General features: G+C 39.5%; 1 long non-coding RNA gene across 1 annotated transcript; it reads left to right on the forward strand.

Moving 5' to 3' along the window:
• The first annotated feature begins 21716 nt into the window (after positions 1 to 21716).
• LOC105731461 (uncharacterized) lies at positions 21717 to 24902 on the forward strand. The gene is made up of 3 exons (XR_001110738.2): positions 21717 to 21983; positions 23031 to 23086; positions 24648 to 24902. It is a non-coding gene; the product is annotated as an uncharacterized LOC105731461 (long non-coding RNA).
• Positions 24903 to 25733: the final 831 nt, after the last annotated feature.

Here is a 25733-nt window from a genome sequence, read left to right on the forward strand (position 1 = left end):
TGCTGAAGAAAAACAGAAAAGTTTTTTATTTTACTGTTATAAGAACTTCTCTAGAAGTCACAGAAAGATTAAACATTGGGCCCCACATAACTATTTCAAAAATGGTATTTTTGTAGCTATGTATATAAATAAAACCATTTCCAAAGCAGAGGTCTCTGTAGGAAATTTTGGACCAGTATTTCCATTATTGAATATGTCTATGAGCTAAAAAGTTTCCTAGATCCAAACCTGCCTGTCTAGTTATTTTTGGCAACAGTAGAGTCTCAAGCGTGGAGGGAAAACGTCTGCAGTGTTCTGTTGGATCTCGAGGCACCCACAGCACAACTGAGAGGCAGCTTCTTCTGACAAGTCTGTCGCTGGCACAGTCTGCCTTTGTCTCGGGGCATGTAGTGTTGGGGGAAAACCCAAATAGTGACTGGATCCATTCTTGATAGCATGATCTGGGGCTTGTCTGAAAATTTAATAGCTAGAATGGGAGGTAACCCATTTAACTGCCACAGGGAGGATCTAGGGGGTCTGAAAAGGGTGGCCAAAGGCTCAGAGCTTCTTGCAAATGTTTTTATAACTGGGACATCTCTCTTCAACTGGTTCATAAAGAAAAATGCCTTTCCTTGTAGAGCTAATCTAGTTTGGTGATCAGCCCAATGCATGTAAGAACCAAACGCTCTGCTATTTGCAGATTAGCTCAACGGATGAAGTATTCTAAAATCACTTATTTTGTGTGTGTGCTAAAAGTTTCTTCCAAATATTAGGGAGGGAGAAGAACATTCTTTGATTTAGTCACTTCAGTGTCCACATCATTCCCCTGTTGGAGACTGTGGGTCCATGTGGGTTGGGCATCCTCTAAGAGATAGAATCTGGAATTAATTAGAAAGAAATTACTACCCCAATAAACATATGTTAAAATTATCTTAACGTTCAATAATTAAAGAGGTAGGAAATACCACTACTCTGAAATCCTCTTGTAAGTGCCGATAAAAGAGTCAAGCTCCTAGTTGTGCACATACATAATACAGCTCCCAGCACAGTACACTGTTTAATGAAAATTCCTGGCTGGAGAGCTGACTCCATTAGGAAAGGTTCGCATCAGACAGAAGTGTTTACCAGGGCATATTATGTGTTCATTGCAATGATTAGAGGAAAATGGTTTTATACCCATGGAGTTGCTGCAGGGGAATAAAGGCTAACATTAGCCTCTTCCTCTGTACAAGGCTTTATATTCTCCTATAAATGTGAAGAGACAAAGAAATGTCCATTAGAAATTCTTTTTTGGGGGAGAAAAACATATTCTACCATCATAAGGGTTCTGAACCTAAGAGAATCATGATGGATGCAATCCATGATGGATGCAATGCATAGACTGGTTGATTATTCATTCATTAAAAACAATAATTATGGAATGCCTTCTAGGCCAAAGGCACCCTGTGAAGGGACAGAAGGATCTATAAATAAATTTCAAAATTCCTGCCCTTAAAGAATTTATAGGCTGTGCATGGTAGCTCATGACTGTAATCTCAGCACTTTGGGAGGTTGAGGTGGACAGATTGTTTGAGGCCAGGAGTTTGAGACCAGCCTGGGCAACATAGTGAGACCCCTGTCTCTACAAAAAAGTGCAAAAAAAAATATATAGCCAGGCTTGGTGGTGCATGCCTGTGGTCCTAGCTACTTAGGGTACTGAGGTGGGAGGATTGCTTGAGCCCAGGAGGTCAAGGCTGCCGTGAACTGTGATTGCACCACTGGACTCCAGCCTGGGCAACAAAATGAGACCCTGTCTCCCTGTCTCAAAAAAAAAAAAAAAATTAAAAAAAAAGAAAGAAAGAAAAGCAAAGAATCTACAGTGTAGAAATGTAGAAAGTGAAACAGTAGGACCACAAGTACCTATAAAATCAGGCACAATGAGAGAAGAGATAGATGTTAGTTATAGCAGAGCAAAAAAAAAAATGGCAACGAATAATTCTGGCAGTGAGGGAGGCTTTAAGAAGAAGGTAACATCTGAGCTGGGCTTGGCAGGATGAGTTGATTTCAGGAGGGAAATTGCAGGAGGGAGCAAGGCATTCCCTGCAGAGGAAACATGGAGAAAAGCATTGCTAGGGGAAGCTGTTGGGTGTGTTTTGGGAACGGTGGGCAACACGGCATGATAGGAATCTCCTGTGTTTGGGGAGGTGCAGTGGGAAATAGGCCTGGGAGGGAAAATGGAAAATTATAAAATCTCTTTGAAAGTATTTTATAAATTCAGGGTGTTCTTATTTCCTCTAGGGAAATTGCATTCTTCACCTTACATACCAGCTGAGTTGAGGACGTAATTGGTAGTTTTAAGTCCAATTATATTTAATTCTGTTGAAGGCAAGAACTATGGATTTTGATATTACTTATGATGGGGCATGCATAATAAGGCCTTTGATAGAGGTTAAAACAATGGCACAAAGTACAGTGGTCTTTCCCTCAGCTAGGAAACAAGAAAGAGATGACAAAAAAATGAGAAATGAGCCAATTATGCAGAAACATCAAGCTTGCAGAGAAACAGAAAAAACTCAGGCTTTAGGATTGTACTTCAAAGTCTAATTTACTTTCCCTTTTAACCAGTCTTCTTATTTCCTTAGGATTTCCTCTAAACCATTTAGTACTTAGACTACATTGAGGAAAAATAAAAATAAAAACATGATCTTAATGACTAATTTTAGGAAAGAATTTGAATGGTAGATTCTATTTAGAATTTGTTGTTTCTTTTATCTCAGTTCTTCACTGGAGGAGAATAATTCTTGTGTTTCTCCCTCCCAGAAGATGATTCTAGAGATTGCATTCTGCTCCTGGTACGTTAAGTTAGTAAACACAGACTCGACCATGTGCAGTCCAAGTGAAAGAAGAGATGAGCAATACCTGGTATTTTTGAGAGGTATAAACAAATCTCTTAAATTAAGAGAGTTGGTTGCAAATAATATATATGTGTGTGTACACATATATATATCTTATATGTTTCAAACTATATACAAATATATATTTAATATGTATATTATTAAATATCTGAGGAAGCAACCTCAGATTCATTGGTTCAAACCTTTACGTGAGACTCAAATCATTTAAAAATTACTTTCCTAAATTACTTTCCTTTTCTATCGAAACAAAATACTTGATAGAAAAACAGCACTTATCATACTGGTACTATCTTACTGGTTTTCTGTGTTTTCTGTCTTGTCCAACCAGAAAGGCACTTAAGGGCAGGGACCATATCTCTTTTTTTCACAAGTGTACATCTTTGCATTTAGCACAATGCTTGGAAAATCACCGTCATCATTATGGGAGGCATTGTGATGACGATCTTCATCATGCAACTAACACTTATGGAGCCGTAAACTTACCATACATGCTTTGTATGTATTACCTCATTCAATATTACGTTGAAGGTTACTGACATATGTTTGTTGAACATAAATGGATTTCTTTTGAAGAAATGGTGTATAGTGTTGACAAGTTATCCAAATGGCATACTAAAGGTTGATTGGTTTTTGCTTATGGCAGAAAAATTGGATATCTTGGAGAGATATTAGATGGGAAGGAAGTACCAGGAAAAAAGAAAAGAGTAGTGATGGTTAGGGTCACACATTTTGCCTACCTTATTTATTTATTCTTCTTTTTCAAATAGCTTAATTATTTACTTTCCTCATTATGTAAGCATACATCCTCAATGCAAACCTTCAGAAAAGTTTTCTATTCTGGAAGCATTTCACTTATGCATAAGCATCTTTTTCCCACTTTGCAGAAAAAGATTGCTTAGTGACATGTCACCATCCAAGTAACAGAGATGTAGACACTTAGTAGCAACTCAGTAAATGCACTGGTGATTAATTTAAAGCTGTGGCCCAGAGGGTGCTGATTTTTTACTGAGCCAAATTTCAAATCAATGTATTACATTTCTTTCTTAGGAATGACATAGTTTAAAAATTAAAGGGCAAATAAAAAGTTAGGAAACTCCTTTCTGGCATGTATTGATCCTCAAATATTGAGGCATATATATTATCAATTGAGTTCATTGCAACGGAAAATTAATACTCCCAGATAGCCTCAAAAGCACAAGCATTTTAAAATTTTTGAGCGGTTTAAAAATATGTACAGATTTTTTAATTTGTATGTGTTGACAGATGCAGTAAACCACCATGGCACATGTATACCTATGTAACAAACCTGCATGTCTGTACATGTATCCCAGAACTTAAAGTAAAAAAAATTTTAAGTACAATTTTAAGTACACATTTAAAAAGTCTCATTAAGTATGTAACTCCAACAAACTGAAGTTTAGACACCATTATCTAATCTTGTCCCTGCCATTCCTGATTGTTGGAGGAGATGATATGCCTATGGTGTCTGAACTTCAAAACGGCACACAGCTTTTGAATGGCAATGACACAGCCTCAGCAGGGAGTGTGCCTTGTGAAGCTCTCTCCGTCTGAACCAGTCTGCCTAAGTGGTTTCCTGCAGTCCACAAAATGGATTCACATGTGGTGTCTACATCAGATAATGTTGTATCTTGTGGCTTCTATGGGGTCTGGAAGTAGTGAACAACCTAGGAAAGTGAGAAGTCATTCAAATGCTGGAAGGAAGATGGCAAAGATAAAGCCCCAAGCAGCATCACTGGGAAAAAAAGATTGAGGTCTGTACAGGGTGGAGCTTTAGGAGTGCCTGTTAAAAGCTGGAGTCTCAGGGCATCCTAGTGACATTGCTTTCTCCTGCCCCTTTCATCTCCTCTTTACCATCCCAGGAAGAAGTTCATGATGGGAGAATTTTCTGTGGTCACTATCTTATCTGTATTTTGAGTGCTGAGTGCTATCCTCCAAGAGTTAGCCTTCCGTCTGCTAAGGAACAATCAGAGTCAATGCACTGTGGCCACAGTCTTGTAAAACTCAGAAAAGATGCTGATGCCTGAGGTGCAAAACACTTTCGTGTATAGTGTCTTCTTTTCTTCCTATAACAATCTCATAAGGATGGAATTATCATTACTTGACCAATACCTTGTCAGTAAATGTTGGATTCCAAGCTCACTAATATATTAACGGGAATCTGGTACCTCAGTTGTTCCCTCCACGGTGCCTAGTATTATGCTTGGCACATCAATAAATCTGTTTATCAGTAATTGCAAGTAAATTCTTTGGAGGGAATTACCTTGCTCCCTCCTCTCGAATAGAAATGGAAAAAGATCTTCAGTATAGGGATTGTTTTATTAGACTCCTGTAAGGAACCAGAAGGTCCATTCAAAAGCTTTAATGGATATAGTTTAACAAAGGTTCTCCTTGAAGAGGTCTGGGCAGGGAACTAGAACAAACGGGGGATGATGAGATGCCTAGGATACAGCAGGAAGCCATGGCCTCCCTCAACCCTGAAGGGGAAGGCAAGCATCTTACTGGAACCCAGTGCAAACCAAACGGAATCTGTGAAAGAGGACCATTCTGAGAAAAGTCGAGGATACAAAGCAACCTAGAGGAATCTAGGAGAATGCAACCATTGCCCAAACCTTTGGCCTAGTGGAGGGTAGGAAGGTCAGGGAATAAGTTCTCCAGCTTCTCTCTCCTCCTTCTCCTTGATCTACTACTAATGCCTCTGACTGGCAAAACCCAAGCAAAGTCAAAAGGGTTGAAAATGAAGCAGTCCATGGATGTCTGCCTCCTGAGACTCAGAGTGGGGAAGAGATGGCGAGGAGAGTAGGTCTGGAGAGGCAAACACAGTATTACCACAGGAAATTAATCAATACCTAGTGACTAGAATTTTTCTTTGTTCCTCACTTCTGTACACCAACCTTATATATCAAGATTTACCATAGAGCCATAGATTTTTCCTCCTTATGTTTTTGTTTGTTTGTTTGTTTGAGACAGGGTCTTACTGTCACTCAGGCTGGAGTGCTGTGGCACAAACATGGCTCACTGCAGCCTCAACCTCCTGGGCTCAAATGATCTTCCCACCTCAGCCTCTCAAGTAGCTGGGACTACAGGTGCCACATAGCTAGCTATTTTAAAAAATTTTTGTAGAAGCAGGGTCTCCCTATGTTGTCCAGGCTGGTCTTAAACTTCTGGGCTCAAGAAATCTGCCCGCCTCGGTCTCCCAAAGTGCTAGGATTACAGGTGTGAGCCACTGTGCCCAGCTCCTTCTGTTCTTTATAATAGAGGTGCCTATTACTTTTGTGTTTTTAAAAAACACAATTTCTCATGAAGTAATATGTATATGTATACACACACATAAAATTTAAAAGGCATAAGGCATATTTTTCTCATTTGCCCAATAGAACTAGTTTAATGAATAAGCTAGGATTTGCGGCGTCGTATCATGAAATAGCTTTGTTTTTCTCACACCACAATATTTCAGAACTACTCTATCTGCTCTCTTTTCTCCATCACACCAAGATATCTAAGGCAAACCCCATCATTTTTTTCTAGCCATATTTTTATATTAAAATACTGTTATTCTCATGTATTAAGAAGTACGGTTTAATCTAGGTCAACATGTTCACTATCTCATGCAATTTAAAGCTTTGCCCCTGGCCTGCAGTTTCACCTGACCTATGCTTGAACACTCACAGAGGGAAAATGAGGAGACAGAGGACTCTCTTTTCTCTTCTTATTCCTTGTTCTCTGACTCTGTGTTCTAAGTGGTGGTTTCTCTCATGGGGCAACTTTGCAGGTTCTGTGATTCTTTGGTAATCCCCTTCTCTTAGACTCTCCCACTGCACCCTTCCCTGATCACATGTAGATCGCCCTTCAATACCATCACATCTCCCATGGAGTTGTGGAGTGCAGCAGCTCAGCAGTGCCTGCTTCTGGTAGGATGCTTCTCACAAATTCCAGGATGAAGTCATCCTAAGACATACCTTATGTGACTACCTTTTGTGATGTTCACTCTTTTCCATGTGAAACAGCAGGAATATTTGCCTTGCCAAACTCTGAAAGTGTAGACTACTTCCCTGTTAGCTCTCTCTGCTCACAGCCCTCACTATGGACTTGTCTATGTAGAAGTCAGGTATGGGTCTGTGTCCTTCAAACTTCATGGACCCACATCAAGCTCCCTGAGAGGTATTCCTAAACCAGCCTTTGAAGGTGGCTGGGAAAAGCATAGCACTGCAACAATCTCACCAAATGAATTTTTGCCAACCTCCCATCCTTACCCTTTCTTAGTTTGGAGAGAATGGAGCTAGAAGAAGGGCCTAGAAGTCATGCACAGATGGTTTAATAAGCACTTAAAAGCTATTGTTCTCAGTCTTAATGCACAGACTGGAAAAGTTGCATTTAGACTCCTGTTACAGATTCCATAGTATAAAATTAGTAAAAACTAAATTTTATAACCTCACCTGCACAGAAAAGTTATCATTCTAAGCATTCTACTCCATTCTTTTTGATAGACCTGTGTTATACAATTGTAAACTTACTACTATGATCTTCCTTGTTTTATTTGATAGTTGGTTACTAGCAGTTTTCTTACTTCTATAAGACTTATTTAATAATTTAACAACAATAAATTGAACACCAATTATGCATAGAAACTACACAGCACCAATAATATAGTAGTGAAGAAAACAGACTTTTATAGGTTACATTCCAAATGGGCTGTTTGGCATTAAAGGGATAATCACAAAGAAAGCATGAGTTATATGATCATTTCACGTGTATAACTCACATTTCATTAGGTGAATATGCCATATTTTACTCAACGATTTCCCTGTGGTTTCATATTCTGAGTAATGTCAAAATCATGCAAATCGCATTTTCCATATTCTGAATTATTTCATTAGGCTAGATTCCAACAGAAGACAATTAGACACAGTACATTTTTAATTAGCTTGAATTGAAATACTTGTGTTTTGAGAATTCTTATACGATTTCACAATATCCACATAAAGCACTTAGAACAATGTTGCACAAATGGTAATCACTCAATACACATTAGATATTATTACTATCACCACTAGCCTTTGCAATAGAGTTATCCTTGGATGTTGTGACATTGAATTTAGGAGTCACAGGATGTTAAGGGGATGCAGCATTTTCATGAAGAAAATGTATTACATATTTTCCTTAAAAATAGTTTCCCATGAAAACAAAGCAAAAACTACAGAAAGTAGAGGTAGAATTAGATATTTCAAGTTTCTTTGGTTTCCTTAGACTTCTAGAGTAGTGCTTTTTTCCTGGACTATTCTAATTTCTCTTTTCTTCAGAGCTAGGCTGATGACAGTCTAAATGTTAAAAAAGAATCAGAAAATCAAGTTCCCCAGTTCATGATCACATCATCATCTGAATTTCTACCAGTTGCTTCTAGCTCATCTACTACTTCTTTATGCAGTTTTTGAGAGAAGTTTTGTAACGCACAAAAAATAAAAACATGCTTGTCATTAGAAACTATATGTTATATAATATTATTACTACATTTATTATTATAATATGATATAAAGTAGACATGTTTTAACATTATATTATAAATATAAAAATATATTATAAATATAAACACATGTATACTAGAAATAGTATATATATTTTGTATATAACTCATCCATGCTGGTTTCAATTCATCGATTATTAAGCAAACAATCTAGAAAATAAGTAAATAAAGCAAAATGCATTAAAAAGTCAAGGAGGGCTGGGCATGGTGGTTCACGCCTATAATCCCAGCACTTTGGGAGGCTGAGGCAGGTGGATCACCTGAGGTCAGGAGCTTGAGACCAGCTTGACAATATGGTGAAACTCTGTCTCTACTAAAAATATAAAATTAGCCAGGCTTGGTGGTGTATGCCTGTAGTCTCAGCTACCCGGGAGACTGAGGCAGGAGAATCAGCTGAGCCTAGAAGGCAGAGGTTGCAGTGAGCCGAGATTGCATCACTGCACTCCAGCCTGGGCTACAGAACGAGACTTCGTCTCAAAAACAAAAACACAAAGAATGAATAAGAGCAAAAAGTCAAGGAGAACTTAAAAATTAAAATGAAAGATTTCAATATATCTCTCTCAAAATTGGAAACATCTAGGACAAAACCTTCAGATTTTGCACATATTTTTTCTGGCCAGAATGGCTTTATCCTACCTCAACACCAGTGGGAATCATGTTCACCCCTTAAATGTTATTTTAGGGTCATTTTCTCTAAGAAACTTTTTATTCCACCCTCTCTCCAGATAGAAATTTACCATTCCTCCCATTTAGACTCTAGTGAATTCCTTACATATGTGTGTCTAGCACAGATCTGAAAACTTTTCTCATGCTTATTGGTGAAAGGTCTAGCTCCTCTAGGAGGCTGTAAATTCCTTGAGAACATTCACTGAGACATTATTTTGACTGAATAATCAAACTGTTTCTACTCTCACCCTGAACTTCACTGAATTTCTTTTCTTGAACCCTGATCCTCCTCCAGTCAAGCCACTAAACATGGGCCCACCATGCCCGAGGGGCTGTAACGACGGCAACATTTTGTTTTCTAAGTTTAAAAAAGATAAAGCTCAAGTTCAGGGAGGAAGATAGAAAGATATTCCTGCCTTTTCTTTTATGTTAAGAAATATTTCTCCAAGCCATGTCAGGGGTGTAGAACTATGAGTCGGAAGGGAAGTTAGAGGACTGAAAGTTGAAGGATCTCTCCGAATTTCCCTGAGAAAGCACTCCTGCACTACTTAGCTAGGTATTCTCAGAATTCTCAGGCAAGTTTGGGGATCTGTGAGTATGGGATAAAGGAAAGGGTTCCCACATTTTTCTAACTTCCTAGAATTTTCCCTGCACTTGTCAGAATGGGGTTCGTGTTAATCAGCTTTTGCTGTAGCAACAATCAACCCCACAATTTCAATGACTTATAGCAATGAACATTTACTTCTTGATCACAGTCCTGTGGGTCATGTGGGTCTGTTAAATGTGTCTTTTCATCCCAGACTTGGAACTGATGAAATATTTCTTATTTAGCCTGAGAAGTCAGGCCAAAACACTCAATTGCTTTTAGAGCTTCTGTTTAAAGTGACAAATGCCACGTCTGTTCACATCTCATTAAACGAAGCATGACACATGGCCAAACCAAAAGGCAATGAGGCAGGGATGCATATTCCTCCCACCATTAGGAAGGACAAGTCACATGACAGTGGGTGGGGAATATAATCCTATCATATGAGAATTGCTCAATTGGGAAAAATAATTCAATCTACCACAGTGCAGTACCAATGTAGGAATGCTCATCATGGGATGTGCTGGCTGGGAGGCTTGTGGCTGCCCCTCAAAGGCACAAGAGAGCTTCTTAGAGCTGCTCTGACTCAGGAGGGCCACACAGATGGCTGACAGTAGACTTGCACGTCTAGATGAGGAGGACACAGTGTGTGTGAACTGAAGACAAGACTTGTTTCACTAATGCCAAGATGAAGGAGTGGCCGTGCCTGAGAACTCAAGCCATTGATTAGACACCTTAGCAGATGCCAGCACAACACAGAGGGGAACTGATAATCAGACCCCTCTCTATTTTCCCACTACCACTGCTATGTTAGCCCCTGGGGAACTGAGCCCCCAGTACCTGGAGAATGGAAAGAGGAAAAGATAAAATCTGCAAATGGACCCTGAAACAACCGATTTTATCTGGAAATGACTAAATTATGGATTATGCCATTAGACAGAAGTGATTTTATTTATTGAAAAAAAAATTTCATTTGTGCTCATCTGAGTTAGTGAATTGAAAATATCCTACCTGTCACACGTGTTTATAGCCTTCAGTCATGTCACATCCCTGGCAGGTAGTAGGTATTCAATAAATGTTTATTTGAATGAAGGAAGAAATAATGTTTGGATAATTAAGATAGAAAAACTTTTATTTGTTATTGGAATTTGGGTAAATAATTTATCTTTTTTAGACTTTAAAGGTTCACTTTTGTTTTCTTTCTTCCTTTCTTCTCTAAAGAGGATGGTTTTTGAGACACTTGTGTATATCTAGATGTTTGATGTGATTGAGAGGTGGTAATTTTGAAAATAATACATACATAAGAGAGCCCAAACTTGAAGATCTATTTCTTTAGTGCAAGCCAGGTCTGTTGGCAGCTATTTGAGATGGGTTCTCGAGATTCATTCACTGTTGATTGGGACAGAGGCTTAATAACTTAGAACCCACTGAAATAGAAATGGCACAAAGATGATCCATCTTTTAAGCCATCTTCAAAGACTTGACTATACATATATGCAAATGCAGAAAACAGTAACTGATCTTTGAAGTTGAGCTAACAGTTTTAATTCTCTGATAACTAATGAAGTTGAGCATTATTTTGTGCATTTACTAGCCATTTGGATATCCTCCTTTGTGAAGTGTCTGTCAATTCATTGGCCAGTTTTTCTACCAAGTTTTCTGTTTTCCTTCTTACTGACTTGTAGGAATTAAAAAAAAATGTTCTGTGTTCAAATTTTGTGTTATTATTTTCTCCCACTCTGAGGGTATAGATTCTCTTTCTATTAATGGTATCTTTTTTATAAAAAGAAGTTGTAAATCTTAATATAGTTTAATTTATCCATATAGTTTCTTTTATGAACAGCACTATTTTTATGTCCTGCTTAAGAAATTTGGCCTACTCTAAAGTACACTCCTTGGAAAGTTACTTTTCAAGCACTTAATTTTTCACACTGGTTCTGTTGCCACCTTTTTTCCTTCTTGGCCTCTTGAAGTACAAGAAGGATTCCTCTGTTACACTTCTGGTTTCGTATCTGGGAATCTGTGTGTACTTTAAACACCATCATCACCAAATATTGAATTTCTGTGTGAAGAGCATTGCATAAAAGCAACACTTGAGTTTAACTTTTGAGTGTGTGAGAAAGAGGTCTTTGAGAAAAAACTCTGAATTCTTAGCAATTCTCTTTCCTCCAAGTTTGTGGAGATTTTTATGTTCTTTCATAATTTACTGTCCATCCAGAGTGCCTATCCAAATCCAGTCCCACAAAACCACACTCAGCTGAAGCCATGTTTTCCTTAAGGTAACAGGGAAAGCAAAAGTGTGGAAGGATACTAACTTCAACCCCCTGAAACTAGGCTCCAGGCCAACTTTATCTCTCAGTGAGCCTTTCTTCATAATCATCAAAAAACGTAATGATTATTTTTAATTGTCAAAAATCAGTAGCAACACTGAATTTGGCATTCAGTAAAATTCTACCTGATGTAAACTCTGTGTGAAGGGCTTAAAGTGTCACCCCTCCTTCACCTTCATGGTTTTAGATGTAAGTTGCAGCTCAGTTGTTTTATAGTTGAGAGGAGGTACTATGACCGCTGGTTCCCAGGACGAATCTTTATGGGGGTCAATAATAAAGCGTTTCTCTTGTGAGATTCTTCTAGAGTTTCATTTTGTTTCAACAATTTGACAAAATTGTTTTTTGTTTTTTTTTTTCAGGAGGATAAGGCCATGATTTTAGCATAGTTTTGAAGCTCCTATAAGGTTAATGGACATATTTTATGCCCTATGCCTAACTTCATTTTCTCTACAATGTAGAAACCATTAGGAAACAAGAGTATAAAGAGTAATAGCACTAGCATTAGGCATGAGAAGACCTGAAAATCAAGGAAAGTCTGTGTGCAAGGCTTTTACTGTCTCATTTTGGTCTGTTATTGTCGGAGCCAAACAGTAGTTCCACAAATAGTATTTACAGTCCAAGTGTGCTAAATAGTCATAACAATGAAATATGCCTACTTAAAACAAAACAAAACCAAAATAAACAAAACTAACTCCTTCTCTTTATACATCATCCTGTTTTAGAATAAATTTCTGTTCATTTAGGTCTAGGAATAGGAAACTAGACTCTGTTTTCAGATTTAGCATGTTGCTCTGTCAATCAGTTATGCTTCCAAAGCACATTGAGTGTCTAGTTTGTGCCAGGAGTTGTGCTCAGTGCTGAGAATACTAAGATGAACACACCAGGGTCTCTGACTTTCATGATTTTATAATGGGGAGACAGATAAGGAAACTGACAACTCCATTATATGGTGCTAAATGCTATGGAGAGGAAGCATGGGGTGTAAGTACCATAAAAATTCAACAGGACATTCAGAGAGACTTCTCAAAGGGGTGATATATGAGCCCACAGGTTATGGATGAGCTGGAGTCTGCTAGTTGAAGATGAGAGTGACCTGGGAAAAGGAGATCCATGGAAAGAGCCATACATAAACAGTACTGCACTTCAAATAATGGCGAAGAGGAGTCCTTGTGGGGAACAGTGGGAGCGAAACTGGAAGGTTAGGTGAGGAAAAGGTCATTAGCTGTGTTAAGCTTCTAAAAACAAAGTGATGAGTGTCAAATGCTGCAAAGAAGAAGAAGACAGAAAAATACCATTGAGTTTGGCAGCACTAAGATCATTGGAGATTATATCAAGATCATTTCAGTCAGGCGACGGATAAGGATGATGGATTGCAGTGGGTAGAAGTCAATGACAAGTGCAGAGACTGATAATCTTTTTCTTAAGAACCTTGATTGGGGAATGAGGAAGCAAAGGCAAGTTTGATTGGCTTGTGGTGGTGATTTTTTTTTTTTTTTTTACTTTATACTTCGACAAAATTTTAGACTTCAGAAAACTTCCAATAATGCAAATAATTTCTATACCCGTGTTTTATTACATTCTTCATATTTGCTTTACTTCTCTCTCTCTCTCTTTTTCTTTCTCTCTTAGTCACATTAATTTTTTTCTGAACTGATTAACAGCAAGTCACAGATATTATGCTGTTTTAGCACCTCATACTTCAGTGTATTTCCTAAAAAGCAAGAATATTCTTTTACATAACTGCAACATAATGACCAAAATCAGGAAATTAATGTAGAGACAATACTATTACCTAGTCAGAAGACCTTATTGAGATTTTACCAGTTGTTTCAATAACATCCTACTTTGCACAAGAGCACTTCAGACATGTGCTGTATTCAAGTGTCATGTCTCTTTAGTCTTCTTTAGTCTGAAACCAGCCTTTCATCAGACATCATGAAGTATTCACATTTTGGAAGAGAACAGAACAATTATTTTGTAGGATGTCCCTTAACTTGAATTAGTCTGATGTTTCTTTCGTAGTGCATCGTATCAGAGACACCTAGTATTGATTTGTCCCAGGAGTGGTCAATTCGATCATTTGGTCAAGGTGGTATTTGCTAGGTTTCTCTACTATAAACTTACTGTTTGCCAGGCATGGTGGCTCAAGCCTGTAATCCCAGCACTTTGGGAGGCCGAGGTGGGTGGATCACGAGGTCAAGAGATCGAGACCATCCTGGTCAACATGGTGAAACCCCGTCTCTACTAAAGATATAAAAAAATTAGCTGGGCATGGTGGCGTGTGCTTGTAATCCCAGCTACTCAGGAGGCTAGGGCAGGAGAATTGCCTGAACCCAGGAGGCGGAGGTTGCGGTGAGCCGAGATCGCGCCATTGCACTCCAGCCTGGGTAACAAGAGCGAAACTCCGTCTTAAAAAAAAAAAAAAAAAAAAAAGACAACAACAACGACAAAAAAATTACTGTTTTTCTCTTTGTAATTAATATGAATCTTATGGAAAGATACCTTGAGACTAACTTCAAGGACTCAATGTCCTGTTTCTCCTCAAATTTTCACCCCCAACTGTAAAATTTATTGATAATTCTTGCCTAAATCGATTATTATAATCTTGATTATCAAATGGTAATTTTCTAAATTCATCCTGCTTTCTACATTTATTAATTGGCTTCATAATATAAGGAAAAGCATCCCATTCATTCTCCTCCACTACTCTAATTATTTTTTCATATCACTGTGACCTTGGATTCTTTTTTTTTTTTTTTGAGACGGAGTTTTCGCTCTTGTTGCCCAGGCTGGAGTGCAATGGCACGATCTCAGCTCACTGCAACCTCTGCCTCCTAGGTTCAGGCGATTCTCCTGCCTCAGCCTCCTGAGTATCTGAGACTACAGGCGCCCACCACCACACTCAGCTAATTTTTTGTAGTTTTAATAAAGACAGGGTTTCCCCATGTTGATCAGACTGGTCTTGAACTCCTGACCTCAGGTGATCTGCCCACCTTGGCCTCACAAAGTGCTGGGATTACAGGCATGAGCCACAACACCCAGTGAACCCTAGATTCTTATTCAAAGAGTTAAAATCCTTGAGATGCCAAGGCAGGAGGATCACTTGAGGTTAGGAGTACAAGGCCAGCCTAGCCAACAAAGCAAGAACCCATCTCTACTGAAAAAAAAAAAAATTAACCGGGCATGGTGATGCAAATCTGTAATCCTAGCTACTGAGGAGGCTGAGACAGGAGGATTGCTTGAGTCTGGGAGTTGGAGACTGCAGTGAGCTATGATTGTGCCACTGCATTTTACCCTGGGTGACAGAGCAAGAACCTATCTCTAAAAGAAAATTAAAATTCTTTACTACGGATAGTTTGAAAAGATACTTGAGCACATTTATAGGCATAGGAGAGTCAGGGGATTTATAAGAGAGAGTGTATGATTGGTGCGGAAAAGCACCTTACACAGTTTTACTCTGACACCCTGTTAAACTCCAACTGGGCTAGGTGCTGAGCATGCAAAGAGGAGTAAAATAGGGCCACATCCCAGAGGGAGTTCACGTGCTGGAAGAGGCGGGGGGGAGGGGCAGCCCACTGGGAAAAGAGCCAGAACCATTTATGAATGTGACTTATAAGCATCATAGATATGAAAGCAGAGCTGTGGGTGGCACAGGGTGGAGAATGGTTATTTTTAGTCAGTTGGTGAAGACCTCTCCAAAGAAATGACCTTTGAGATGAATCTCAGTAGATTAGTTGGTTGGAAGTGAGGGAAAGAATAATAAAGAAGAGTGGGAAAGACCTTCTGGACAGAAATGATACCCATGGAGATGTGGAAATAGCTTGTTATTTTTCTCCAGAAATTTGAAGAAATAAAGGGCCCTCTGTGAGTGGAGAATCAACACAAAGGCTTCAAGGATTTGTAGTCCCTTCAGGTTTGGGTGGCATTGGCTCCATCTGGGAATCAAGAGTCAGAGGGTGTGAACATTTTGGTTCAGAACAGACCTTGATTTCGAAAGGAAATCCCTCCTGGACCAGGCCCCAGAAAAAGACACCCTACCTCCCACCTTGGTTACCGCAATCATTAAAATGAACTCTATGCCCACTTTAAGGAGTTAGTGGCTAGATCTGAGTAGGCTTATTCAGGGAATCTCAAGGGAATCTGGAATTTCCCTTTAAACATTTGCTCTTGATTCCTGAAAATGTACTCACAGGCAGTTTGCATGAGGAGAAAATAAATCTGACTGCAATGCTAATTACGTATCTTTATTTATTTTATCCGAACTAACAATAACAAGATGTAAACCAGAATGCAAAACGGTCAGTTTATTTCAAATTTTACCTTAATTCCAAAGATGCCAAGATATGGTACATTAGTGAAGCTTTCAAAAGATTATTATTTTATACCTAAAAAAAAGCTTCAGTGGGAGTTTTTTGCTTGTCTTTGTTTTTAAAGAATGGTAAGGCAGATTAATGTGAATTTAAATACCTGGAAGAAAAAAAAAAAGAAGAAATGCATCTGTTGTTCCATTATCCAGTACATATAATACTCCCAAAGAGATTTAAACTTAAAGATTCTGAATCTTTGATTTCATTTTAGCAAATGCCATCTAACTGCAAATGTAGGTCACATAGTTTTGGCATCCGGTGTGGGTTTCCAGTGTCTGCAGAACACAGAAAACAGAAGAATACGTGTTCCATTGCCCAGCACACTCGAGAGTGAATTTCATATTAAAGCCTGAAGTTATTCACTTATTGAAATTCATGTTTCTTCAACATTCCCACTTCAGCTTTGTCCTTTTCTTTGAGGTCAGGATTTTTGGTAGTTAGGAGGATACAGCATTTTCTCCCTTTCTTTACAGATCCGTGGACTTTAGTTTACAAATAAACTCAATCTTGATAAAGATTAAATGAAATTAATCTGGTTACAACAACAAAAACTGGTCTGTGATACTTCTGATTATTCCCAATGCAAATAAACAGAAACTAACATACCAATGGCTTCACTGAGCTTTTGGAGACAGGAGGACAAGTAAGATAGGGCCATGGTCTCCTGCAGCCTGTGAGCTGGAAACTCATGGATACTGACAAAATAGGGCAGTTAATGGCAAATGTCATGAGTGAGATAACAAATATGACAGAAAGCCAAAGGAAGGAACAATGGGGGGCAAGGGAGAAAGAAAAAGAAATGTGTGAGGCTCTGAACCCATGTGGTCATCCCACCAAATGGATAGAGCTAAAGGGCTCCCTTGCTTTGCCACCAAACAATCTGTGACCCTCTGACACGCCCAGTTAAATAAAATTCCACAAATATATATTGAATGTTTGGAGTCAAGGACAAAAGTCAGCTAGAATTAGCTTAAATGAAAAGTGGACATTTGTTAGAATCAAAGGTGTCTCCTAGAATCCAAGTGCAGGAGCACATCCTGACTTCTAGGACAGTTGAACCAAGAAGCTGGAAAGTCATCAATGCCTTTCTCCATGTCTTATCCAGCTTCTATCACTCCACAGAGAGACTTGAGCACTTCTACAGCCCTTGCAGCAAAATATGGCTGCCCATAGCTCTCAAGTAGACATGCTTCCGTAGAGCTCTTCTTCTGTTTCTCAGAAGAGAGACTCTCTCTAGGTCAGCTATGTGAAAGGTGTCCATCACATGTCCAGTCCACCACGGCCAAGGGCAGCCATATGGAAAAACATGGTGGTGGTGATGGGAGGGGCTATGGGGCAGTGACTGCTCCCAAAGAAGGAGGATCAATCAATGTGTGCTGGAGCTACACCCAAAATGTGTCTCAGCATACACCGACCGTGTGTACACCATGGTGCTTCAGGGTCTATCTGCCCTCCCATAAAAGAGGAGGATGGTGAGGTAAGACTAGTTTAGAGTGATCACTGTGAAAGAAGACATCACATCAGGGAATTAAATGGGCTGGAGGGATCTAAAGAGTGGGAGACTCTAGTGATGGCAGGATCAGGAAAGGCCTCAGGTTGAAGACATTGGAGATGGGCCTTGACAGTGGGTTGGCTGCAGAGGTAGAGATGTACATAGCAGAAGGGATGAGGATAAAAAGCGGGTGGACATAGCCAGCAGAGAGAACCCTGAGAACAGAGAGGCCCAGAGGCAAGAAGGCCATGCTCTGAGAAAATGAGAGGGAGCCCCTGGTATCAGTTAAGATTAGATTTGGCTGCATGAGATAAAATGAAACGAGAGTGGACAACTACATAATTGTGGCTTAAGCAAGAAAGAAGTTCATCTTTCTCTCACTTAGAGGAGTCCAGAGGTTGGGAGTTTAGGGTTGGTAGGATAACACCGTGAGCATCAAGAAATCAGGCTCTTTCTCTCATTCTGTGCTGCCATCCCCAATACTTGGCTTCTACTTTATAGTTCAGGAGGGCAGCCCAAGGTCCAGCATCGCATCTGCATTCTGCCTTGCCATACGGAAGAAGATATGTAAAAGGGGCCACTCCTACCATTTAAGGATACTCCCCACAAGATGCACACAGCATTTTGGCTTACTTCCTATTTGCCAGAACTTTGTCAAACAGACATGCTTAACTGCAAGACAAACTGGAAAATGTAGTGGTCCTGTGCCCCTGTAACAGTCAAGAGTGCTATTTCTAAGGAAGGAGAGAAGAATAAATATTGTGATACAAGCATCTCTTTCACTCTCACTTTGCCAAAAATGTAGCCCCCATATTAGGGATGAGGTGAGAAAATTAGGTTAGAATCCCTTGAGGGTAAGGCCAAGGAGGTTGTCTAATTTGGTTGGCTGTGGGCAACCATTAGGGGTTTTGGAGCAGGCAAAGTGACATGATCCAAGTTATACTTTAAGAAGATTGCTACCGAAATGATTATAAAACAAGGCAGCAACTATTGAGTACCATTTGAAAGTTAAAGTCTGTTCAGGGTCTGCAGGATGTGTTAGAAGTGGGAGAGCCTCTACAGGGATGGGAGCAGAGAATAGCAAGGAGACTATATTAGTCAAGTCTAGAAAAAGCATTAATAGGATCTAAATTGGGCCTGTAGCAATGAGAAGATGGGATGATGAGCGAGAAGGAGAGGAAAAAGGAAATTCCAGTTTTAAGCCTTAGGGATTGATGACTGTTGGTGCTATTAACAGAAACAAGGAAGTCAGAGGAGGAGTAGGTGGTTGTGCAAAAAGGGAAGACCATTGGTTTGGCACCAGGTCCTGTGGTTTGGGCATACAAGCAAGGATGTCCAGTAGGATGACTAGAAAATAAGGGAATTTGACCGACAATCTCCAGGACAACTTTTTAGCAATTCTAGGATTCTTTGGTGTTACATTACTTACACTTTAACAGCAATGTGCGGCTCAGGACTTATGATACCACTGATTCATGTCCTGTGCTTGAAACTCTCTGAGAAGCTGAGAAGGCAGTAAACCGCCATTGCTCTTTAGTATTGAAGTTTCAGATTATTCAAGGTACTCGGCACATTTAGCATGGGTAAGTAAGACTTGGGTGCACTGATACTGCTATATTTCCAGAAAAATGTCAATAAGGCTGCAAATGTAATTTTGAAGCTAGGTTTTAAGTGGAGAAATTGAATGTCGAGGTGAACACTAAAGGCTATTCAGAGAAATTCTCACTTCAGGGTTTTATAATTTGTTTATAAATCAACTATTCATTCATTTAATAAATATTTTTTGAGCACTGCTATGATGTGCTAAATACAGGTTTCATAAGAGTGAGTAAGGCAGACACGGTCCCTGCCTTTACGGAACTTAGTCTAGACCAGGGGCTGGCAAACTTCAGACCCTGGGCCAAACCTGGCCTGCCGCCTGTTTTCATGCCGCCTGTGAGCTAAGAATGGTTATTACATGTGTAAACAGTAGAAAAAATAATCAAAGGAAGAGTGGTGCTTTGTGACACATGCAAATTATAAGAAATCCAAATATTAGTGTTCATAAAAAGCATTTTATTTTGCACAGCCACACCCACTCACTCACATATTGTTCCTGGTCGCTTTCAAACTACAATGGCAGAGTTGAGTAAGTGCAACAGAGACTGCGTGGACTGCAAGGCCAAAAACATTTATTATTTGGCCCTTTACATAGAGTATGCCAACCCCTGGTCTTGACAGACATAATCAAGGAAATGACCACACAAATAAATATATATTTAAGCCAAGCGGGTGGGTTTTGCTATTGTCTGGTCCTACTCAAGTACATTTTCTCCCTCCCACTCCCCCATCTAAATATCAAGGCCTGTGGTAAGTAATCTCCAAAAGATGGCTCCCAGTGAATTGTGCTTCCCAAAATTAAGGCTTTTGAAGTCATCCCTTCACCATAAATCCGGCTAACCTGTGACTTGCTTGTAACAAGGAGTTACAGTGGAGGTTACACTGTATGATGTGGTTTCTACGCTAGGTCAGAAGAAGCCTTGCTCTTCATGGTTTACTGCCTTCTCAGCTTCTCAGAGAGTTTCAAGCACAGGACATGAATCAGTGGTATCATAAGTCCTGAGCCGCACATTGCTGTTAAAGTGTTAGTAATGTAACACCAAAGAACCCTAGAATTGCTAAAAAGTTGTCCTGGAGATTGTCGGTCAAATTCCCTTATTTTCTAGTCATCCTACTGGACATCCTTGCTTGTAGGTAAGTAGTTTTATGCTATATTTAGTGTAGATACTTTAGATAATAAAAGGGACTATGTTTTTAATTTTTGATTTATATATAGTTTATATACTAATGAGTATTAGCATCAGATTGTCAAAGATTTTAAATACCACCAAGGTCCATTGCTGCTGTCTTCCAGAGCTCCCTGGTGCTGGCCAAGGATGGCGCTTGGCAGTCCTGATGCTGACTCCACTCTTCTTCTCTTTCTGGTCCCCAGGACCTTCTTTCAGGTTACAGCATCATCTCTGCTTTCCATCCCTATCCCCCCGAAGCTGCCCTTTTAATTCTCACAAGCCCCTCTTGGAAATTGAAAGACTGAGTGTTAAATGTTTCTTGCTTTTGTCATTCCCTCTATACAAATTCTACTTGCCTTTGAGTAAATGGATACATCTGATTTGGGGAAAGGTCATGTATAAGTTGTGGGGAAAAAAACTCAAAAATGAATATTTCAAGTTATTACTGCACAACCCTAACACTTGTGATAAGTGCTACCAAGGAAAAGTACAGGGCATTATGAAAGAGTATATCGAGGGTGATTGATTGGGAAATCATGACCTGTCCCTGAAGACGTGACCTTTAAGATCAGCTCTAAAGGGCAAGAAGAAATTAGGCAAAGACAAGGACGGGATGTGAGGAAGGAAAACAGCCTATTTAAAGGCACTGAGGCACATTTGAAAATATCTGAAAGAACACTAGGAAGTTTGGGTAAAGATGGCAAATGGGACACACGCACCACTTGGCTTTCTTCTAAAATTCCACTAAAGTCATGATAAAGACAGATCCCAGGATGACAGCTGCTCGCCAGATGTAGAGGTATGGGCAAGGGAGATTTAAAAAGATAAAAATTGTCATGGACATGTTTGAGAGGATGGAGAAGGTGTACACACCTGCAGGAAAGTTTAAGGTTAACTTCGTGATAAGAAAATCAAGCCAATGAGAGAGAAAAGGACAATTATTAACTTTTGGGGAAAAAAGTTATTCAGGAAGAGAAGAGTAACCTTTGATACTACATGGCTCAGCTGTAAAAATGTTTGCTTAGTCAAAATAATGCAAACACAGGGTATTGCTCTAACCTCAGTGATCAGGTGACTATTTGAAGATATTGAAGATATAGGCATGGGGAAGGGGTTGTTAGGGGAGAACGTGGAAGAGCAACGTAGGAGGTTGCATTGTCATCTTCCACAGTAAGGACCCAACAGGAGAAGCTTAAAAATAAAAGTAGCCTTCAAAGCATGGTATTTAGAGATGTGTGGGCAAAATCCCAAAGAATCAGCTGACTAGCTGCAAGTGGTAGCCTCTGGGGAGACAGAAGCGAGGATGTGACATTTCCTCAGATGGGGCATAATGAAGTTTGCAGAATCTTTTGACTTTCTACTGTGAGTACATTTTAACTTAAAAAGAAAAACCACGCAGTGGTAGGGCTATCAGGAGAGAGAGGGGGTGGGGTCTGCAGCAGGGAGGTGGAATCTTTTCAGCCATAGTAAGGATTTTAAGGGCAATAGGAAGCAAGAGAAGGAAGGAGTTTTTCAAAGGACCAGCTTTATATTTTAGAAGGATGGCTCTTGCTGCGGTGTACAGAACTATAGAGTGGCCCCGGGAGACCTGCTGGGGAGCAATTGCCCTCACACTGAGAGTAGCTTGAAGGAAGGTGGGAAGGGGTGGCCATGAAGATGCAGAGAAGTGGAAAAATTCAGGATGTACTTTGGAAGTAGAACTATTTAATCAGTAACTAGGAAGGAGAATAAGAAGAGGGAAGGGAGATTTTTCCTTGAATAACTACCGTAAAGCAACTTCAGAATTGCAGGTAATAACTCTAAACTTATTCCGTAGAAAAACTGTTCAGATTAATGTTGAATGCAACATTGCAAATTGGTAAGGATATTCATTTCAGGCTGAGTGCCTTTGGAAAATACGCAGGCTAGCCTCTTCGTGGCCTTGCATCCAACAATCCTATTTTCTTCAATTAAGTGGCAATTTCAAAGACTTGTCATCTGTTTACCATTAATACATATTAACACAGCCATTCATGGATCCACAGCAAAAGCCAGCTAGAAAGCCTGTGTTATACTTGTACAATTTCATATGCTTTTTCATATGCGTACATTTCAATTTCAAAACAACATTTTTAGAGGGAAGTAACACAGTAAAAATAAAATGACAGTAAATTTAACTCTGCTAAAAAAAAGTATCAAACCTTATATTACTTAAAAATCAATGTTCTTTTTCTGGCTTTTGCTTTACTCATATGTTTAAAGCGAAGAGCTTAGTCGTCATCCTACTTCCCAACCCCCATACGCACAGTATTATTTACTTTCAGGCCATCTGGCAGTTTTTCCTCGCCATGATTTAAAATTTTCCTAATGTTTGCTAACAAAATTTGGGTGTTATTTTCTTTCTATAATCGTCCTTTTCATTTCCTCTAGGAGAAGAAGAGACTGAGATGTTCTGATAAAAGTTTAATTTAAAAAGAAAAAAATAAGTAAGTGAAATAACTCCCTTTAAGCTCAGTCCTCTTAACAAAGGCACCTTGATTCTGTGCCCCAGTAACTTGATTTGCTGACTCATGAAACAGGCAAACATGTCACAAGAACAAGCAATAGTTTGTGTGTCTGGGATTTAAACCCCAAGCCCACAAGTGATTGGCATTAGATGGAATGGAGTTTGCTCATTCTGACTAATCTGTTTTCGTCTAATTTTCTTTGCATCCATATCTGAAGCAGTTTCAAAATATTGGGAGTAGGGTAGGCAGACAGAGTAGAAAGAACCTCCTGGTGTTTTGTAGCAGACAATTTTTCCTACTCCAGGGCCAAAAACTCTTTGTTTGGCTCTTTGTAACCCTTTTCTCATCAAAGCTCCTGACTAATGTAAGTAAGATCTGTGTACTTCAGCATTCAGATTTAACAGATGTTAATATTTTCCCATGTTTGATCCACATCTTTTATATTAGGATATAAAATATCACAGATATTCCTGAAGCACTTTGTCTCCCTCCATGATCCCATTTTTCTCTCTCTTTTTCCAGAGGTAATCACTATCCTGAGGCTTAGTGTACCATTCTTCTCCATGTTTTACACTTTTACTATTACGATATGCATATATATTCATAAAGAATATGTACTATAGCCTGCTTCAGAGCCTTCTGTAAATTGATTTGTGCTCTACATTTCATTTTGCAACTTCATTTGCTATCAACATTTTGTTTTATAGGTTTATACATGTTGATGCAGGTAGCCCTGGCTTATTCATTTTCTTTGCCATATAGTGCTCTGATAGATGAGCACTATATGGCACCCCCACCACAATCTATCTATCCATCTCCTTTGACGAACACTTAGGTTCTCTCTGTTTATCTTATTACAAACAATTCTGTAGTGAATGTGGTAGATTGCATTAATTGCCTCAATTTCCATATCCTTTGCCATGTGACTTTGTGATTCCTTCCACTAGAGTATGTTTTCCTGTCTCTTGACTTTGAGTTTGGCCATGTAACTTGCTTTGGCCAATGAAATGTTAGCAGGCATGACGTGACCAAAGACTGGAGAAGTGCCTATGTGATTGTGCTGGTGCTCTTGAGTCTCTGACATTGCCTTGAGCAGAACATGCTTGGGCTATTCTCTAGGCTCAGGAGGAGGATGTGATACACGGATCGGAACTGGGCTGCCTGGCTGATTTCAGCCTGTATCAGCTGATCCCCAGGTGGGTGTGAACTATCCCTAGATCAGCTAACCTCTAGCCAACCTACGGATGCCCAAGCTCAATAAATGCTTCCTCTTGAATGCCATTGAAATATAGTAGTTTTTGTTATAAAACGATATCTAATGAACACAGTAAACATTTTTGTAAGTGAAAGAAAAGTTCTGACTTCTGCTACAAATGGAATTGCTGTGTTACAAAGGATATGAATTTTCATTTCCTCTAGATATTTCTAAATTTCTCTCCAGGGAATTGAACTAATTTATACTCCCACCAGTGGCATATCCCATTTTTCTGCATTTTGTGTGTCCATTTCTCATTTCTTGCTGCCTTTCCCTATTTTGTAGTGAGGTTTACTCTTCCATTTGAGACTATTCTTCAGCCATGCCAGCTTGGGCTTGACATGTGAGTAAAGAAGCCATCCTGGAAATGAATTCTCCAGCCCCAGCTGTTCTGAACATCAGCCATTCAAGTCACTCCTAATCATTCAAGTTGTTCCATCTGAGGCCCCAGACATGGGAACAGAGAAGAACCATCTCTTTGCCCTTTCTGAATTCCTGACCTATAGAATCCATGGACATAATAAAATGTGTTGCTTTATACCACTAAGCTTTGGGGTAGCTTGTTACACAACAGTATATAAAAGAAACACTGGCTCATCATTTCACCTGGTGTGCAACCCTTTTAGCCCCAACATAGTGCAAAGGCTGGCCTCCAGGTGCCTCTGCCTGCTTCCGTACCTGGAGCTCAGCAGGCCTGCAGCCTCCCTTCTGGCTCACTGCTTTCAATTATGACTTCGTTTTCATCCAAGACAATTTTTGGTTTTGGTTTTGAACTCTCTATTTTAAATAGTTTTTTCATACATATCACTCATTGCTGTGTGCCTGGAGTAGAGGTGGCAGGTCTCACACCAATCTTACAATGTCGCTGTGTTGCCTGGTTTGCATTTTTAGCATAAGATCTCATCAAGCATGTGGCCAATTAAGCCTCCTGGATCACATTCATACTTCATTCATTCATTTATTGTAAATGTTAATTAGTACCTGCTATGTGCAAGCACGTTTCTAGACACACTATAGGATACCAAGAAGAGTTGAGCATGTTAATCAGCTTCCAGTCTGGTAGAGAGGATAAGGTGAACATGAATAACTGTAATAGCACATAGAATTATAAACTGTAGAATAAGTGCAACAATGGAGATACAGAAAAAGTACTGTGAACTGAAGAAGACAAATAGACTAATGTAAACCAAGTCGGCAGTGGCCCAGGAACCAAACTGGGCGATCTGCTCCGATGTGCCTGTGACACATTGGAGAGCTGAGCTGGAACTGAACTCGTTAGAGAACTGCAGGACCAGTCACAGCTTTACCTCCACTGTGTCTGTTATCCCTGCCCAGACGGTCCTGAAATTGCTACCTCTGGTCTGGACTCCA

The sequence above is a fragment of the Aotus nancymaae genome, unplaced genomic scaffold (assembly GCF_030222135.1).
Source record: "Aotus nancymaae isolate 86718 unplaced genomic scaffold, 86718_ANA_hifiasm-v0.15.2.pri h1tg000008l, whole genome shotgun sequence".
Classification (NCBI taxonomy): Eukaryota; Metazoa; Chordata; class Mammalia; order Primates; family Aotidae; genus Aotus; species Aotus nancymaae.